The sequence below is a fragment of the Delphinus delphis genome, chromosome 15 (genome assembly GCF_949987515.2).
Source record: "Delphinus delphis chromosome 15, mDelDel1.2, whole genome shotgun sequence".
Lineage (NCBI taxonomy): Eukaryota > Metazoa > Chordata > Mammalia > Artiodactyla > Delphinidae > Delphinus > Delphinus delphis.
The window spans coordinates 23,970,810-23,985,849 of NC_082697.1; the positions used below are offsets into that span (position 1 = coordinate 23,970,810).

Sequence of the window (15,040 nt, forward strand, 5' to 3'; positions counted from 1 at the left end):
ATTAATGACAGAGCATTTTAGCAAAATTGTTCGTAGTACTCGAAGATGATGGTGACTGATAATAGTTCATCTTTATTTTGTACCTTACCTTCCTTTTGAATAATCATTTTTAAAAAATAACGTTTGGTGCTAATCATTTGTAACAGTTATTTAGACTTAGCCCTATGTTTAACTGATTTCATTTCTTGCTTCCTATTCTCAAGGTCTTTGTTTTTGGTTAATTATTATTCAGATAATATTTTTGTGAAAAGTACATGATTGATATACATCTGAAAGTATCATTATATTGATTTCACACTGAATGACAACTTGGTGGGGGAGGGAGCAGGATTATTAGGTCACATTATTTTTTCCACTATTAATTCTTTAATATTTTGCCATTATCTTGTGGTCTTGCGAAGCAAAAATCTGTGGCCAGACCGAATTTTGGTCCTCTATGTATGACTTGTTTTTTCCTTCTTGAGTGATTTGGGGCATTTTCTTTATCCTTGAAATCTGAAAATTTCACTAGAACAAATCCAGTTGTCACTATCTTTTTAGTAATTTTGCCTGGTCTTTTGTAAGCTCTTTAGAGCTGGAGATGCAGAAGATTCTCTGACTCAGGGAAGCTTACATTTCCTTTTTAAAAAATCTTTAATTATTATTTCTGTCCATTTGTTTCAGGGATAACAAATTATTTGAAGTTTATTTCTCTCTTCTCTCCTTGTCAATCCTCTCATACTTTTCATTACTTTGTCCTTTCCTTCTCCATTCTGGAAGAATTTCTCAAATTTGTTGTCTCCACATTTCTAATTAAGTATTCTGCTCTTTACTTTTTCTAGTAAAGATTTGAATTCTGTTACAGAATATTTGTAGTTTTTACCTTTCTTTTCCCCCTGTCTTATTTCTGCCTGCATCTCAACTAGTTCTTTTCATTTCTGCCTGTGAACTTTGAACTCTTATTTCAGTGTGTTTTATCAAATTTGTTGAGAGTAACATAGTTGATTTCTAAAATTTAACCTGTTGCTCCTTATATATTCATTTTCTGAATTACAGATGCAGAGTTTCTCTTCTTTTATGTTACAGAATGTTTTTCTATCTCTTCCCTCAATTATTCTTCCTTGAATAAGGAGAGGGGTATACAGGTCTAGTATGTGCCAAATAGGGTAGACAGTTTCCTTCATTGGCTATTTGGTAGCTGTAGGAATTCTCCTATCGGATGTTAAACTAAAGGACTAACGGATGCACATAGTTTCTGAATACTTTCTAGTGTCCAGCAGTCATTTATGTGTTTCCTGCTGGATTGAGTAGGGGAAAGCCCGTCCTCTGACGTGGTAATTTGACTTTGGAAAAGAGGGTTTGTTTTTTGATCATTTGAAGCCTAGGCTGCAAATAACTGTGATTTCCAGAATGTAATGCTCCCAGGGCTTTTGCTCTCTCAGCCCTTCCTGCAATTGCTTTCAAATCTCAGGGTGTATGTACTACTTTGTATGTTATAGAATCTGAAGTAGAGAAGGAAGGCTGTGGGCATGTAATAGCCCTGACCATACTAAGTGAGTCTCTCACAGTAGGGTGATGTGACTTACCACTGCCATTGCTGCCTCTGGAGAAAGCTGTTTTGGAGCAGGTAGTTGGAGGAGGTTAGTTAAAAATCTGTTACCTTCCTGCTGGCTCTACTCTATCTAAAGCCCCATTCCTGCCTGCTGTTTGGCAGAAAAGTCATATATGAGTCCAACAGTTCTTTGAGCAGCAGTCTTAGTTTCCAGTGCTGTTGATAACTTTGACTCTTAGTGTTTCCTTAAATATATCAATGAAAAATTAGGGTGGAGGTGATGATAGAGATGAACCAGGCATTGTTATAGCCTCCATTTTAGCTCCCAGCTTGATGTTAACTTTTTGAAAGAAGGAAGATGAGAGAAGAGTGTGGAGAATAGCTACTAATGGAAGAAGGAAGAGTTAAAGATCTTATACCAGTTGAGTTCCAGTTTCTCAGGGAAATATGGTAACATTGAAATCAAAGAGCCAAGGTTTAAGATAGTCTTGGTTAGTCTTTGTTTTAAAGTCTATTTTGTTTGATACAAGTATTGCTACCCCAGCTTTCTTTTTGTTTCCATTTGCAAGGAATACGTTATTTCATCCCCTCATGTTCAGTCTGTGTGTGTCTTTAGATTGTGAGTCTCTTGTAGGTAGTATGTATACGGGTGTTGTTTTTGTATCTATTCAACCACTCTTTGTCTTTTGAGCATTTAGTCCATTTACATTTAATCATTAATAGTTTGTACTTACCGCCATTTTGTTAATTGTTTTCTGGTTGTTTCTGTAGTTCTTTTTAGTTCCTTCTTTATTTTGCTCTCTTCCCTTGTGATTTGATGACTATCTTTAGTGTTATGTTTGGATTCCTTTCTATTTTGTATGTGTATATTATAGATTTTTGTTTTATGGTTACCATGAGGTTCATATACAGCTATATATGTGCGTGTGCATTATTTTAAGTTTAAACACATTCTAACAACCCTGCACTTTTACTCCCCCCCCAACCACGTTTAATGTTTTGGCATCATATTTTACCTCTTTTTGTTTTGTGTATCCCTTAACTACTTATTGTGGATAGAGATGATTTTACTACTATTACCTTTTAACCTTCATACTAGCTTTATAAGTGGTTGATCTATCTTTACTGTTGTTTTCCTTTATAAATGAGGGGGTTTTGTTGTTGTTTTGTTTTTTTGCCACGCCACACAGCTTGTGGGATCTTATTAGTTTGCTGACCAGGGATCGAACCCATGCATTCTGCAGTGGAGGCGTGGAGTCCTAACCACTGGATCGTCAGGGAATTCCCCATAATTTTGATAGTTCTAGTTGTGGTCTTTTCTTTTCCTTTTAGAGAAGTCCTTTTAACATTTCTTGTAAAGCCAGTTTACTGGTGCTAAACTTTTAGCCTTTGCTTATCTGCAAAGCTGTTTATCTCTCCTTCAAATCTGAATGATAGCCTTGCTGGGTAGACTATTCTTGGTTGTAGGGTTTTTTTCCTTTCATCACTTTGATTATATCGTGCCACTTGCTTCTGTCCTGTATAGTTTCTGCTGAAAAGTCAGCTCATGGTCCTATGAGGGTTCCTTTGTATGTAACTAATTGATTTTTCTCTTGCTGCTTTTTTTTCTTTTTTTGGCCATGCAGTGTGGCTTGTGAAATCTCAGTTCCCCAACCAGGAATTGAACCCTGGCCACGGCAGTGAAAGATCCAAATCCTAACCACTAGACGACCAGGGAACTCCCGACTCTTGCTGCTTTTAAGATTCTCTCTTTATCTTTAATTTTTGACGTTTTAATTATAATTTGTCTTGGTGTGGACCTCTTTGGGTTCATCTTGTTTGGGACTCTCTGTACTTCCTAGATGTGGATGTCTGTGCCCTTTCCCAGGTTAGGGAAGTTTTCAACTATTATTTTTCAAATAAATTCTCTACCCCTTTCTGTCTTCTCCTTCTTGGGCCTCTAAACTGCAAATGTTAATATGCTTTAAGTTTTCCCAGAGGTCTCTCAAGCTAACCTCATTTTTCTAAGTTCTTTTTTCTGTTCAGCTTGTATAATTTCCACTACTCTGACTTCCAGTTTGCTCATCCATTCCTCTGTATCATCTAATCTGCTGTTGATTATGACTGGTGTATTTTTTCAGTTATTGTGTCCTTCAGCTCTGTTTGGTTCTTCTTTATATTTTCTGACTCTGTTAAATTTCTCACTTTGTTAATTCATTCTCCCATGTTTGTTGAGTATCTTATGATAATTACCTTACACTCTTTGTCAGGTAGATTGCATATCTCCACTTGGTTTAGTTCTTCTTCTTTGGTTTTGTCTTGTTCCTTTGTTTGGAACATATTCGTCTATCTCCTTGTTTTGCCTAAACTTCTGTTTATTTCTATGTATTAGGTAGGTCAGTTACATTTGGGAGACATGGCCTTATGTAGGAGATGTCCTGTGGGGCTCAGCAGCATACTACCCTCTGGTCACTAGAGCTATATACTCTTGGGGTGCCCACTGTGTGGGCTGTGTGGGTCATTCTTTTGTGGCGGGGCCAAGTACTGTGGACATGCTGGTAGGCAGGGCTGGCTCCCAGCCTAGTTGGCTGCCAGGTCCTGCCTCATGGGGTGGCTGCCAACCCACTGGTGGTGGGGCTGGGTCCTGGTGCAACTGGCTACAGGGCCCTAGGGGTCTCTGGGCTGGTGTTGGCCCATGGGTGGGAGGGCCAGATCCCTAGGGGGCTGAGGCTGGTGTTGGCCCGCTGGTGGGTGGGGAAGACCCTGGCACTAATAGGCTAGAGGGAGTACTCCAAAATGGCTCTTGCCAGCACCAGTGTCCTCATGGTAAAACAAGCTCCCCCATATGGCTGCTGCCAATGTCTGTGTCCCCAGGTGGTGCCCCAGTTGATGCCTACTTCTCCAGGAGGCTGTCCAAGATTAGCAAGTGGTTCTGACTCAGGCTTCTTTCAAGTTACTGCCTCTGTGCTTGGAGAGCATGTGAGATTTGGCATGCACCCTTTAAGACCAGAGTCTCTGTTTCCTATAGCTTTCCAGTTCTTCTGTACATAAGCCCTGCTGGCCTTCAAAGCCAGGTATTCTGGGGGCTCATCTTCCTGGTGCAGAATCCCTGGGCTGGGGATCCTGATGTGGTTCTTTAACCCCCCGCTCCTGGGGGAGAACCTATGAAATTGTGATTATCTTGTCCTTTGTGGGTTGCCTACCTGGGGGTATGGGTTGTTTTTTTAATAGCTCTTTATTTATTTATAATTGCTTTATTTATCATTTTATTTATTTATAATTGCTTCACAATACTGTGTTAGTTTCTGTTGTACAACAAAGTGAATCAGCCATATGCATACACATGTCCCCATATCCCCTCCCACTTGAGCCTCCTTCCCATCCTCCCTATCCCACCCCTCTAGGTCATCGCAAAGCACCAAACCGATCTCCCTGTGCTATGCTTCTGCTTCCCACCAGCCAACTATTTTACATTTGGTAGTGTATATATGCTGATGCTACTCTCACTTCACCCCAGCTTCGCCCTCCCACCCCATGTCATCAAGTCCATTTTCTATGTCTACCTCTTTATTCCTGCCCTGCAACTAGGTTCATCAGTACCATTTTTTTTTTTTAGATTCCATATATATGCGTTAGCATACAATATTTGTTTTTCTGACTTACTTCACTCTGTATGACAGACTCTAGATCCATCCACATCACTACAAACAACTCAATTTCGTTTCTTTTTATGGCTGAGTAATACTCCATTGTATATATGTGCTACATCTTTATCCATTCATCTGTCAGTGGACACTTAGGTTGCTTCCATGTCCTGTCTATTGTAAATAGTGCTGCAGTGAACATTGGGGTGCATGTCTCTTTTTGAATTATGGTTTTCTCAGGGTATATACTAAGTAGTGGGATTGCTGGGTCATATGGTAGTTCTATTTTTAGTTTTTTAAGGAACCTCCATACTGTTCTCCACAGTGGCTGTATCAATTTACATTCCCACCAACAGTGCAGGAGGGTTCCCTTTTCACCACATCCTTTCCAGCATTTATTGTTTATAGCTTTTTTGATAATGGCCATTCTGTATGGCATGAGGTGATACGTAGTTTTTTTTTTTTTTCTCACAGTTTCAGTCCCTTTAATTAGGTGCTCTGAAGAGAGGGCAGAATGGCAGACAAGGGGTGGAGAAGGTGGTGCTTCTTAAGCCCCTTTCAGTAACCGGTCAGTCCTCATCCTCTGGCAGCTGGATCTTGCTGGGGTCGAAGCAGTTGGAGTCCATGATGGGTAGGCCATTGGCCTCTCGGTATTTTACAAGCCTCTCAGCTTCCCGGCGGGCCCACTCCTGCATCCTGTAATCAGGCAGATAAGCCACAAAGGTGCTGCCAAGGACCAAGATGATGGAGAAGCCAAAGAAGAAGACGACCCGCATGTTCCAGAGGTCCACAGCAGGGTCCCTGTCATAACCGTGGGAGTCTGGGTTCTTCTCGTAGAGGTTTTCGTCCTCGGCATCTGGGTCCTCCTGCCAGTGTAAAGTCGGTTCCGGCGGCCGCTTTCCCGCCACAGCGGACGGGGCGATCACAGCCCTGGAGGAGCTGGATTCCCAGCAAACACGGGCAGCCGGGAGCCCTCGCCTCGCTGCCACCGCCAAAAGGCGGCGGCCGCACAAACCTAACATCCCGGCCACCATGACAGATCGTTCTGCAGTTTATCGGGGGTGGGGGCGGAAATGTGACTGAGCAGCTGCAGCTGGTCCGAGCGTGAGAATTGTCGCTCCGCCCCTGCCGCAATAGGTCCCGAGTCGAGATTTTGTTTTCAAAATGGCGAGGCGTCCTCTTTCCCTCCCTCTGTCATGGCCTCACGGAAGACATCTTATCCTCTCGATCAGGCTATGGCCTCATTGTAGTTTTGATTTGCATTTCTTTAATAATTGGTGATGTTGAGCATCTTTTCTTGTGCCTCTTGGCCATCTGTATGTCTTCCTCGGTGAAATGTCTGTTTAGGTCTTTTGCCCATTTTTTAACTGGATTGTTTGTTTTTTTGATATTGAGCTCCATGAGCTATTTGTATATTTTGGAGATTAATCTTTGTTGCTTCATTTGCAAATATTTTCTCCCATTTGGAGGGTTGTCTTTTTGGCTTGTTTATGGTTTCCTTTGCTGTGCAAAAACTTACAAGTTCAATTAGGTCCATTTGTTTATTTTTGTTTTTATTTCCGTTATTCTAGGAGGTAGGTCAAAAAAGATGTTGCTGTGGTTTATGTCAGAGTGTTTTTCCTATGTTTTCCTCTAAAAGTTTTGCAGTGTCTGGTCTTACATTTAAGTCTTTAATCCATTTGGAGTTTATTTTTGTGTATGGTGTTAGGGAGTGTTCTAATTTCATTCTTTCACATGTAGCTGTCCAGTTTTCCCAGCACCACTTATTGAAGAGGCTGTCTTTTCTCCATTGTATATTCTTGCCTTCTTTGTCATAAATTAGGTTCCCATATGTGCGTGGGTTTATCTGTGGGCATTCTATCATGTACCGTTGATCTATATTTCTGTTTTTGTGACAGTACCATACTGTCTTGATTACTGTAGCTTTGTGGTGTAGTTTGAAGTCGGGGAGCCTGAGTCCTTCAACTCCGTTTTTCTTTCTCAAGACTGCTTTGGCTATTCGGAGTCTTTTGTGTTTCCATACGAATAGTAATATTTTTTGTTCTAATCCTGTGAAGAATGCCATTGGTAGTTTGATAGGGATTGCATTGAATCTGTAGATTGCTTTGGATAGTATAGTCATTTTCACAATATTGATTCTTCTGATCCAAGAATATGGTATATTTCTCCGTCTGTTTATGTCATCTTTGATTTCTTTCATCAGTGTTTTATAGTTTTCTGAGTATAAATTTTTCTCCCCCTTAGGCAGGTTTATTTCTAGGCATTTTATTATTTTTGTTGCAGTGGTAAATGGGAGTGTTTCCTTAATTTCTCTTTCTGATTTTTTGTTGTTGGTGTATAGGAATGCCAGAGATTTCTGTGCATTAATTTTGTATCCTGCAACCTTACCAGATTCATTGATTAGTTCTAGTAGTTTTCTGGTGGCATCTTTAGGATTTTCTATGTATAGTATCATGTCATCTGCAAACAGTGACAGCTTTACTTCTTCTTTTCCAATTTGTATTCCTTTTATTTCTTTTTCTTCTCTGACTGCCGTGGCTAGGACTTCCAAAACTATGTTGAATAAGAGTGGCGAGAGTGGACATCCTTGTCTTGTTCCTGATCCTAGTGGAAATGCTTTCAGTTTTTCAACATTGAGTATGATGCTTGCTGTGGGTTTGTCATATATGGCCTTTATTATGTTGAGGTAGGTTCCCTCTATGCCCCTTTTCTGGAGAGTTTTTATCATAAATGGGTGTTGAATTTTGTCAAAAGCTTTTTCTGCATCTATTGAGATGATCATATGGTTTTTATTCTTTAATTTGTTAATGTGGTGTATCACATTGATTGTTTTGCATATATTGAATCCTTGCATCCCTGGGATAAATCCCACTTGATCATGGTGTATGATCCTTTTGATGTGCTGTTGAATTCTGTTTGCTAGTATTTTGTTCAATTTTTGCATCTGTGTTCATCAGTGATATTGGTCTATAATTTTCTTTTTTTGTGATATTTTTTTCTGGTTTTGGTATCAGGGTGATGGTGGCTTCGTAGAATGAATTTGGGAGTGTTTCTCCCTCTGCAATTTTTTGGAAGAGTTTGAGATGGATGGGTGTTAGCTCTTCTCTAAATGTTTGACAGAATTCACCTGTGAAGCCATCTGGTCCTGGACTTTTGTTTGTTGGAAGATTTTTAATTATGGTTGCAATTTAATTATTTGTGATAGGTCTGTTTATTTTATTTTAAATTTATAATTTTGGTGCATTGTCACCAGAGTTTTTGGCTGTTCTATTGTTACATTTTGATTTATTGAGATTTTCTTTATGGCTTTTTTTTTTGGCTGTGTTGGGTCTTCCTTGCGGTGCACGGACTTTCTGTAGTTGCAGTGAGCGGGGGCTACTGTTCGCTGTGGTGCGTGGGCTTCTCATTGTTTTGGCTTCTCTTGTTGCAGAGCACAGGCTCTAGGGGCACGCGGGCTTAGTTGCTTTGTGGAATGTGGGATCCTCCCGGGCCAGGGATTGAACCCACGTCCCCTGCATTGGCAGGCAGATTCTTAACCACTGCGCCACCAAGGAAGCCTCTTTATGGCCTTTCTTAAAGGTTAATTTTTATTAATGTTCCTTTGGAGACTTAAAAACTGGTTTTTTCTTGAATTAAAAAATAGTTAAGAGATGGGTATTTCTCTAATAATTATTTATTAATACCTAGTACATATATCCATCTAAAATTTTGAGATTATAAAATCAATATTTGGCAATAATGTAAAACTATAGCAGTCCAATTAAAGGCATTGTAGACTGATACTTTCTTATTAAGAGGGAAATTTTTTCTGATGCATGCCAAAATTATGCAGTTTCCATGCATAATTTCTATGTGCACAATAAAGAATACTTTAGAACCTGAACTGAAAATTTAATGAAAAAAAATGTATAACTATTTTAGATAAAATAGGAAAAAACTAAAATCTATGGAATATCTTTATGGAGTTTAAATACAAAATTTGAAATTCTGTTAGAAGTAGGTTTTGTATTTAGTGTATGTACAAAATATTTTTATTTTGTCTCCAAGCATTTGCGAACAGTGTGCCATGATGTTAATTCATTTTAATTTGACAGATTTATTTATTTATTTTAGGCATATATATATATATATATATATATACACACATATATTTTTTTAATTGAAGTATAGTTGATTTACTATGTTGTGTTAGTTTCACAGCACAGTGATTCATATATATATATATATATATATTCATTCTGTTTCAGATTCTTTTCCCTTATAGGTTATTACAAAATACTGAGTACAGTTTCCTGTCTTTGTAGGTCTTTGTTGGTTATCTATTTTGCAATATATATAGCGGTGTGTATATGTTAATCCCAAACTCCTAATTTATCCCTCCTCTCCTTCCCCCTTTGGTAACCATAAGTTTGTTTTCTATGTCTATGAATCTCTTTCTGTTTTGTAAATAAGTTCATTTGTATCTTTTTTTTTTTTTTTTTTTGGATTCCACATGTAAGCAATATCATATGATATTGGTCTTTTCTCTGTCTGGCTTACTTCAGATAATCTCTAGGTCCATCCATGTAGCTGCAGGTGGCATTATTTCATTCTTTTTTATGGCTGAGTAGTATTCCACTGTGTGGGTATATGTGTATGTATGTAAATATACACACACACAGACACACCACATCTTCTTTGTCCATTCATCTGTTGATGCACATTTAGGTTGCTTCCATGTCTTGGCTATTGTAAATAGGGCTGCAGTGAATATTGGGGTGCATGTATCATTTCAAATTACAGTTTTGTCTGGATATATGCCCAGCAGTGGGATTGCAGATAACTCTAGTTTTAAGGAACCCATACTGTTCTCCATAGTGGCTGTACCAATTTACATTCCCACCAACAGTGTAGGAGGGTTCCCTTTTCTCCACACCCTCTCCAGCATTTATTTGTAGACTTTTTGATGATGGCCATTCTGACCAGAGTGAGGTGATACTGCATGGTAGTTCTGATTTGCATTTCTCTGATAATAAGTGATGTTGAACATCTTTTCATGTGCTTTTTGGCCATCTGTATGTCTTCTTTGGAGAAATGTCTATTTAGATCTTCTGCTTTTTTTTTAAAGAAAAAGATGTTTAATTTTAGATTGTCTACTTAACAATTCAAACTGAGAAGTTAAACAAAACAATAAAAACAAGATACAAACTCTATAAATATAAACCTAGATGGTTTTGAAAGGAAATATACCCAAATATCAGTAGTGATCATCTGAGTTTTGGGATTACAGTTGATTTTATTCTTTAAAAATATTCTGTATTTTTAAAGATCTCTATAAAAAATTATATATTCTTTTATAACTAGAAAAAAACCCAATAAATTGTATTTTATCAAACAATTTCTCATTGAGTAAGCTTTTTAATGTTGACTTCTACCTCAGTAAGTTTTAGGAAAACATGAAAAGACCTTTGGACCTTTGTTCTTTCAGCTCTCCGCTAGGTGTTTTCACAAACTATATCTCATTTAATCCTCACAGCACCCTCATGAGATTGTTACTTCCCATTTTACAGATGAAAAATATGAGGCTCAGAGAGGTTAAGCAATATATCTAAGGCCTTTCAGATAAGCAGTGATTCAGCTGCTCACTGGCTAGCTGGTAATTACAATCCAGAGCTATTGAACCTTGAAATTTATACACTGCTGAGTGTCACACTGCATACACTGCATACATTAAAATTTTGAATTTTGAAAGTGAAAATTATCAATCATGTTAATTAAAATAATCATTGCTATACTGAAGTCTATATGATTTGTGAATATTGTTTCCCAATATTCTTTTCACTTTCTTTTTTTTCACACACACGCTGTATTTTATTTTTACAAGAGATAAATAAACTGACACCAAGCATTGTAAATGGATGACCACAACAAAAGCAACAATGATTGCAATTACCAAACACAAAACACATTCATACTATGTCATAATATTGACGTTCAGTCCAGTAATCCTCCAGTGTAACAGCTCCTTTACTTTGCAGTGAAAATTGATTTGTATATTTTTTGTGTCTGAGTCCTTGTGGGATTTTTTTTTATTCAAACAGAAAGTCACAAAAATTATAATCATCCTCATCAGTTCACTCAGTCCCATGTAATTAATTTTTTTCATCTTGATCTTTTGTTAGCACTTTTATGAATTCATCAGTTTTCCATTAGAGTTCTGAAAATGCTTATTCATTCAGTTCAGCAGTATAGTCAGTTACCAGAAACCTGTACTTGTCAGAGACTTTTGCATGAATTCCTTGAAGATGAAACCCCCTTTTTTTTTTTTTTTTTTTTTTTTTTTGCGGTACGTGGGCCTCTCACTGTTGCGGCCTCTCCCGTTGCGGAGCACAGGCTCCGGGCGCCGGGCAGGCTCAGCAGCCATGGCTCACGGGCCCAGCCGCTCCACGGCATGTGGGATCTTCCTGGACCGGGGCACGAACCCGTGTCCCCTGCATCAGCAGGCAGACTCTCAACCACTGTACCACCAGGGAAGCCCTGAAACCCTTTTATAGGAACATTTTTGCAAAAGCATCAGAGTATACCCAGAACTGTCTGTAAATGACAAAAGACTTAAAAATGACCATGGTTAAAAATTTGATGAAAGTTCATAATAATGCAGTTGACAAGGAAAGTTAGTTATTTCTGAGATATACATTTTAAAGTAATAGCTAGAATTATGACTTATAACATTATACCAGAACATATAAGATTCTTAGAATGTAGTGTCTGAAACATTTATATTAACATATTTCCATACAAATAACCCAAAGAAAGTTTAGTATTAGTTGTTTTTTGTTTGTTTGTTTTTTTATACTGCAGGTTCTTATTAGTCATCAATTTTATACACATAAATGTATACATGTTAATCCCAATTGCCAAATTCAGGTCTTCTGCCTACTTTTTGATTGGGTTGTTTATTTGTTATTGAGTTGTATGAGTTGTTTTTATATTTTGGAAATTAATCCTTTGTCAGTCACATTGTTTGCAAATACTTTCTCCCATTCTGTATGTTGTCTTTTGTTTACAGTTTCCTTTGCTGTGCAAAAGGTTTTAAGTTTAATTTGGTTCCATTCGTTTATTTTTATTTCCGTTACTCTAGGAGATGAATCTGAAAAGATATTGCTGCGATTTATGTCAAAGAATGTTCTAATTTGACAGATTTAGAAATCAATGTATAGAGAGGGCTCAAAGGCTTAGGGTCCCAGTTTCATGATTCTGGTATATGTCCCTTAGTTTTGCTTCTGTATTCTTTGAATTGGTTGGTGATGAGTGCTTTAAGATCTCAGGGAAAAAAAATATTCTTTGCAGATTTAATGAAAACCCTGTTTTAACATTGTCTGAAGATGTCTAAGTTGACTTGATAAATTGTAATATTTGCATTCTGATGCAAGGATGAGTCACCTCTGTAATTTCTGTATAATATTGTACTTTTATTTTTCCTTTTTTTTTTTTTTAGAGTTTTTATTTGGCTGCTACCTTAAAATAGAAGCCCTAAAAATGCCAGCTTGTTTGGACTTAGAAGATGACCTGGATAAATGATAAAAATTAAGAAAGACATTTTGGTGAGTGAAACCTTATGTGAGAGTGAGTATGGCTCAGCTTAATTCCAAGCAGTGGAATGACACTACCAAAGTTACATTGCAAAAATTCTCTAAGTTTGAGTGCCTTCTGTTTCTCTGGGATTAAGACCTTGATCTCTTTTTTTTTTTTTTTTTCTTTTCTCTCTCAGGGAGTCCATAGACCTTCCAAGAGGCACATCATAAGACTTAAATGTGTTTTAAATACCTGGTCTTCTCCAGCACTACACCAAACCCAGTGTAGTATACTGGGGCCTAGTGTTCTGTCAGTCAATCTTGTGAGTCATGATTTAATTAGAAATTGAAAACTGATGGCCTGTGGGCCATATGCAGCTGCGGTGAGTTTCATTTGGCCCATAGAGTATTTTCCAGAAATATAAATCAATTTTAAAATTTGGAGATTTTACTAAATATATGGATTTTAGTCTATTCTTAAAATTGAGAATGTTAGTCCTGGGCCTGTATAACACCTTCTGTCCCTCCAGAAAGAAAGTAATAAAGTGGAACAGAGTAGCAGCTGCTGAGCATAGATGGGTATGCAAGTTTCCTATTGCCCAAACCATTCATACAGTATGTGCAAATGCATTTAATGTTCAGTGTTCTTCTCTTACTTACTTTATGTGCCTGACCCCTGTAGGTATATGAATTTGTGATTTCTGAGTTGCATAATAGCATCTTGTCTTTTTGCTCAAATGGCAGATAATCTGAATAGTCTGTGACAATCTTTTAACCATTATTCACATAGGAATCTGAATATATGTAAATATACATATAAAATATATATTTAAACCGGAAAAGACTGGTGTAAGTAATTAAATATATGTAATATATATAAATTTATATATTTATAAATATATATGTTCAAATATGTTTATTTTTAAAACATACTGTGATTTGGAAGATGTTCATAGATAAGCTTCTTAGCATTCCTGATGTCTGGCAGAGTTTTACCATGGAGCAGTACTATGTTTCTGGTATGCTTGTTTTTTCCCTTTTTTTTTTTTTTTGGCCACACCACATGGCATGTGGGATCTTCCCCCACCAGGGATTGAACCCGTGCCCCCTGCACTGGGAGCGTGGAGTCTTAACCACTGGACCTCCAGGGAAGTCCTCTTTTTCCTTTTTTTTTTTTTTTAAACAATTAATTCTTTATTGTGATCAATTTCAAATATTTATAATTTATAGTACAAATAAAAATATAATGAACACCTGTATACTCATCACCTATAATTAGCCATTATTAACATCTTGTTATATTTGATTAATCTGTTTTTTCCTCATTTTTTTCAAGAGTAAATTGCAGACATCATGACATTTTACCTCAAAATGCTTCCGTATGCATCTCTTGGGACTTCCGTGGCAGTCCAGTTGTTAAGACTCTGTGCTTCCATTGCAGGGGGCACGGGTTTGATCCCTGATCAGGGAACTGAGCTCCCTCGTGCCATGTGATGTGGCCAAAAAAATAAATAAATGCTTCAGTATGCATGTCTTAAGAGACAATAAGAATATTGTGGGCTTCCCTGGTGGCGCAGTGGTTGAGAGTCCGCCTGCCGATGCAGGGGACACGGGTTTGTGCCCCTGTCCAGGAAGATCCCACATGCTGCGGAGCAGCTGGGCCCGTGAGCCATGGCTGCTGAGCCTGCGTGTCCGGAGCCTGTGCTCTGCAACGGGAGAGGCCACAACAGTGAGAGGCCAGTGTACTGCAAAAAAAAAAAAAAAAAAAAAAAAGAACATTGTCCAAAATAACCACAGCACCATTATTATCACACCTAACAAAATTAGTAATAACTCCCTAATTATCCTAAAAATGTGCTTTGCATCTGTTTTTTTTCAAACCAAGATCCAGTAAAATACTGTACATTGCATTTGATATTTTAAAAAAATATTTATTTATTTGGCTGCATTGGGTCTTAGTTGAGGCAGGCAAGCTCTTCGTTGTGGCATGGGCTTCTCTCTAGTTGTGGCACGTGGGCTCAGTTGTTGCAGCACACACGTGCTCTCTAGCTATGGTGTGCGGGCTCTAGAGTGCACAGTCTTAGTTGCCCTGCAGCATGTGGAATCTTAGTTCCCTGACCAGGGATCGAACCCGCATCCCCTGCATTGGAAGGTGGGTTCTTTGACCACTGAACTACCAGAGAAGTCCCCATTGCACTTGATTTTTAAAGCTCTTAAGTCTCTTTTAATGTAGAACAGTACTACCCACCCTTTTTTTCCCCTGTGACCACTGACTTATTGAAGAGGCCAAGCCAATTGTGCTGTAGAAATCCTACACTCTAGATTTCCCTAAT

General features: G+C 38.1%; 1 protein-coding gene and 1 pseudogene across 6 annotated transcripts in view; one reads left to right on the forward strand and one right to left on the reverse strand.

The window, feature by feature from the left end:
* The window catches only part of NCOA6 (nuclear receptor coactivator 6), a 97,251-nt gene that overhangs the window by 26,366 nt on the left and 55,845 nt on the right, over positions 1 to 15,040 (forward strand). For all 6 annotated transcript variants that reach the window (XM_060030936.1, XM_060030934.1, XM_060030933.1 and 3 more), the window contains one exon: positions 12,632 to 12,737. The gene's annotated coding sequence lies outside the window, so the exon portion shown is untranslated. The remainder of the gene's footprint in view (positions 1 to 12,631; positions 12,738 to 15,040) is intronic.
* Positions 5,724 to 6,571, reverse strand: LOC132438518 (NADH dehydrogenase [ubiquinone] 1 beta subcomplex subunit 11, mitochondrial pseudogene; annotated as a pseudogene).